The following is a 5114-nucleotide window of genomic DNA, read 5'->3' as shown; positions in this document are numbered from 1 at the left end:
TTAAAAAAAAAAATCAGTCCATGTACAATGATTTTTTTTGCCTTAGGGCAAGTGTGCTCGCGGGAGAGAGAGAGAGAGAGACAGAAACACTGAGAAATCACCCCCTGGGATGGCAGCCATGGTGGGAGTCCACTGTGTCCACCGCCGTGCCACCTGCTGGCCCTCACCTGTTCATAGCCTCTAAAGTACACGCGTGCTTGCCAGAGAGAGGACACACCCCGCAGCCCCTTCCCTGCACCTCTGCATCCCGTCAGCCCTTCGGTACGCACGCACCCACACTCTGCGAGGGGCTGCCCTGTGCGTCTGCCTCCCCACCCGCAGGGCCGTGGTACTGGCCCTGTTCAGTCTGTCTTCTTATCTTTCTAATAGTAGTCTTGAGGGCCTTTCTGGAGAAGTCTTCTGTGTGATGAAGCTCGAAATACCGTCTGAGCGTCTTGAAGACCAGAGCGTGGTGGCCAGCTTGCCAAGGAGACTCACAGTGTGGGGGCTTGGGCTCCTCCAGCCCCGGGCAGCTCTTGGGTGGAGGGACCCAGAGAGTCCTGGCCGCCAGGTCACCCCTTGAACTTTTCACGTGTAGGCCGACAGCCTTTTAAAGGCCCCAAAGCATCCTCTGGTTACTGTAATTCAGTGTTTTCCAAAGATATTTGCCTGGAAGAAATTGGGAGGGGGCACCTTGTGCTTTTTCCATCTGAGCGAGAGTGACCCTGAGGACTGGGTAGGGTCACCCTCTGCAGGGTGTCTGCTTAGTGTCAGAGAGCCCTGGCCGGGCCACCCTGCCGAGCTGGGCAGGTGTCTCTGGGCAGCACTGGCAGTCAGGGGTAGGCAGTCTTCGGGCAGTGCCGTGGATCCTGGGGTGTTTTCCAGCACCTGGTCTCTGCCCTGGGGTGCTGGGTGTGGGGCAGAGGACCGCCTGGTGGGCAGCAGGTGGGGTGGTGTGGAGGGAGTGCAAGGTCCCCGGGCAGGGGGAGAGAAGGTGCAGAGATGAGAGTGAAGGTCTGGGGAAGGACCCTTCCAGGGAGAGGCTTCGAGGTGAGGCTGAGGCAGCAAGCCCAGGCACTCTGTGTGGGCTGTGAGCGCCCAGATCTCCGGTGTGGGGGCGGTGCTCAGCCAGTGAGGGCCACTGTCCCCAGGGCTCACACCCCTGCCAGGTCTAGCTGTCTCAAACAGATGCCCAGATGGAGGTCAGAGACGCAGACAGGGCGGGGTGTGTTGCAAGCAGTCTCTTTAAATCAGTTCAGGGCAGGGACCAGCAGTTGGCATAATGGCTGTGTTGCTGGACTCCCATGTCGTTGACTATGGCCGGAGTCCCGGGCCCGGTGGCTTGAACTCACGCTGGGTGGGACGGACACCCTGGGGCGCATGTGTGTGAGTGTGCTCGAAATCCTCAGAGGAGAATGGAGGAGAAGGGATTGTGGCATGGCGGGTGGTTTCTTCTTCCCTTCTCACTTCCTGTCTCCCTGTCTCTCGGGCTCTGTCTCTGGTGAGTGCACCTGCCCTATAGCAAAACTTAAAAAAAAAAAATCAGTCCATGTACAATGATTTTTTTTGCCTTAGGGCAAGTGTGCTCGCTGGAGAGAGAGAGAGAGAGACAGAAACACTGAGAAATCACCCCCTGGGATGGCAGCCATGTTGCGGCCCTTCTCCTCCAGTTTCCTCCCGAGATCTTGTGCACACTCACACATGCACCTGACATGAGTTTCAAGCCACTGGGGACTAGTGACGTGGAAGTCCTGTGACATAACTGCTATGCCATCTGCTGCGCCCATAGGGGGCAGAATAAACAGGATTGGAGAGCCAATATCTACTTGGGTATTTGTTGAAAACACACTTTTCTTGCCATTGGGAGATGCCATGGTTTAGAAGTTGCTGTCTGGGGCTGACAGTGGCGTCGGGCTTAGCTGTGGCTGGACTCCGCATGGCCAACTGCAGTTCGAGTCTCAGACCTGATGGCTTGCTTTCTCACTTTCCTCTCTCTCTCTGGTCAGATTTTAAAAAATAGTGATAAGTAAAATAATAATAAAAAAGTTGCTGTCTTGAGCAGAGGAGGGGCCCTTGTGAGGTGGCCCTGGCCATGTGGCTTCCATGTGGCACTTGGGGGAGAGGAGTGGGACACAGCGCATGCCACGGGACGGTGGGAGGGGTTGGCCTATATTCCCAGCCTGGGTCACGGAGGGGAAGGGACAGGAGCTGTGGGGGACATTGGGGTTCTCACCCGGGCTGCCAGTGTGGACCCTGCCAGCCCAGGTGCGTGGGGCCTTCAGAGGCGCTGGGGGTGGCGCCTCGCTCGGGAGGGGATCGTGCAGAATGGACTGCAGGAGTGTGGCCCTGAGGGGCTGGCACAGGAGTGTTCCTCACATGGGCCTGGCCGCGCCCTGCCGATGCCCTGGTCCTGAGGAAAGGCCGATTCTGCAGCCTAGGGAGGATGGAAGCTCAGCTTCCTCCTGCATCTCCTTCGTGAGGGTTTACTTCTCAGTTCTTGAAGAGCTTACCTCTTTAATTTAAGAGATGTGAACAAATACAATTTTTTCACCAGTCTCAGAATGTATGCGTGCTTTTGAGGATAAAATAACAAATACTGTGGTTTTATAGATGTCTCAAACTTTTTTAAAATAATTATTTAACTTTATTTATTTATTTATTTATTTATTTATTTTGGGGAGAGGTTTTTGCTAACAGGGCGCGTGTGTCAATAGAGAGACAAAGCAAGAAATCACCCCCAGGGGGAATGGCCATGCCACAATCCCTTCTCCTCCACTCTCCTTTTGGAATCTTGGGCACACACACACACGCGCCCGGCGTGGTTTAAGCCACTGGATCTGGGACTCGAACTGCGGTCGACTACATGGGAGTCTAGTGGAATAGCCATTACACCAACTGCTGGTCTCTTCTTATTTATTTATTTATTTTTAATTTGACCACAGAGGGTCAGAGCAAGCAAGTGAGAAAGAGAGAGAGGGAAAGTGAGAAAGAGAGAGAGGGAAGTGAGAAAGCAAGCTGTCAGGTCCAGGACTGGAGCTGCAGTTGGCCACGTGGGAGTCCAGCACCTTAACCACCACACCACCTGCCAGCCCTGACTCAAACATTTTTATAAAGAAAAATAAATGAGCAGTACAGGTACTTTCAGCCTGCGGTGGACCCCAACACCAGGAATGAGCGCACGGCAGGCGCCCAGCCTCGGGGGTCAGAGTTGTGAGCCTTCTGAGGTGTTACAGCTGCGTGTGTTTGTTTTGTTTGTTTGCTTGTTTTTAATTTTGTTACAAAGTGTGAACACTCTCCAGAGAGACAGAGAAAGCAAGTGAGAGGGCAGTGAGAAACCACCCCCTGGGGGGTGGCCGCGGCATAGTCCCTTCTCCATTCTTCTCTCAGGATTTTGGGCACATGCTCACACTCACCTGGCGTGTTTCTCAAGGCGCCAGGTCCTGGGCTCACACTGCAGTTGGCTGTGTGGGAGCTAGCCGCGTTACCCACCACACTGCCTCCCAAACCATGGATTTCTGAAGTAATTAAAAACGAGAATGCAGGGCCAGCAGGTGGCATGGTGGTTAAAGCACTGGACTCCCACGTGGCTGACTGCAGTTTGAGTCCTGGACCTGATGGCTTGAAAAGCACTCTGGACACGTGTGTGTTCACGCCCCAAATCCCAGAGGAGAATGGAGGAGAAGGGTTACCACAGGGCCATCTCCTGGGAGGGTGGTCTCACTTTCCCTCTCACTGTCTCCCTCTAGCTCTCTCTGGTGAATGCACATTCCCTATGGGGAAAACCTAAAAAAATTAAAATTTATAATGCTTTTAGAAAATGTGCACTCGTTTGAAAAATTAGTTTCAAGGAACTAAAACTATCACAGGACTTAAAACTATCACAGAAAGACTAATAATTGCAAAACCTTTGCTAAAAGAAATTAGCTCTTTGTCATTAAAGTCTAAATAGTACTTTTGTTTTCTCTGAAACTCATTTTAATGTTGCAATACAATGGAGACTCAAGTCAGCATTTTGTTATTTTAATAACTCAATGTAAAACTCACAGGGATTGTTAAGGGAGTGACTGTCTTCCCCAACGAAACCGTTTGCAGATGAAGCCGCCGCCCAGTCCTCACCAGAGGTGAGCAGTGAGGGTGCGCACCTGAGCATGAGCGTGAGCGCTCACGTCAGCATGAAAGGGTGTGGCTCGCAAAATATTTTTTTTAATCAAAGATTAAGAGTTAGGTAGGATAAATATTTCCAAAGTTATAGAGCCACTCTATGAGCAAACCTGATTTATTGGGTCATCCGAAAAGTTACCAACTATTTTTATTTTCTGTGTTTTTCTATGCAAACATGAGTTCTAAGTTTTCCAATGACCCAATAATTTAAAAAACTGAATTTTATGCATTTCACAAATAAAACTATTAAATGAATAAAAAAACATTTGGTTAAAAAAGAGAAAGTACTTTCCGCTATTATTAGGTACGGGAGTAACTGCTCTCTAAACTCCACGACCAGGTGACTCCGTGTTTACACGGAGTATCGAAAATTTCCATTTTGGATGAATTACACCCAAGAGAATTGAGAGTTCTCGTTTTCCTTCTTGCATGCGGGACTTGTGTTATGACGATATGGCAGTGCACGAGCTGGAGAGCAGGCCCTGGCTTCCCTGTCCTTTGACCTCTTTCCTGCAGAGGGGGGACCAGGCCCAGGAAGGTGGAGTGCAAACCGGTCTTGCTCCGTGTGAACCCCAGGGCTTGAGAAGAAGGCCACGGTCTCCTTGGCCTGCTGCTTACTGGCCCTGGTCCTGCTGGTGGGTGGCCTGGAGAGATCGTGGAAAACGGGACAGCACCTGCCGATCACCAGGGTTGCGTGTGGCCGCTGGGAAAGCTTTGCACGTGTTCGTACTGTTCCAGGGAAATGCTGGCCGCAGCTCTTCTGTACCTCCAGCGCGAGTCGTGGTTTTCTGTGTGTGTGGAAGAGCAGGACGGCCTACTTGGGCTCAGAGATGACGCGGAAGCACAGTCGCGACTGGTTAACGGTGCTTGCACATTGCTTGGCTTTGATGAGTTAGCACTTTCTCTTCATGTCATGTGATTTAGAAACGCTGTTTTCCAGTAGTGGTCTTTTTCCAGTTCCAAAGTAATTGAAG

The sequence above is a fragment of the Tupaia chinensis genome, unplaced genomic scaffold (genome assembly GCF_000334495.1).
Source record: "Tupaia chinensis unplaced genomic scaffold, TupChi_1.0 Scaffold000166_1, whole genome shotgun sequence".
Lineage (NCBI taxonomy): Eukaryota > Metazoa > Chordata > Mammalia > Scandentia > Tupaiidae > Tupaia > Tupaia belangeri.
Note: the sequence above shows the minus strand (reverse complement) of the source record.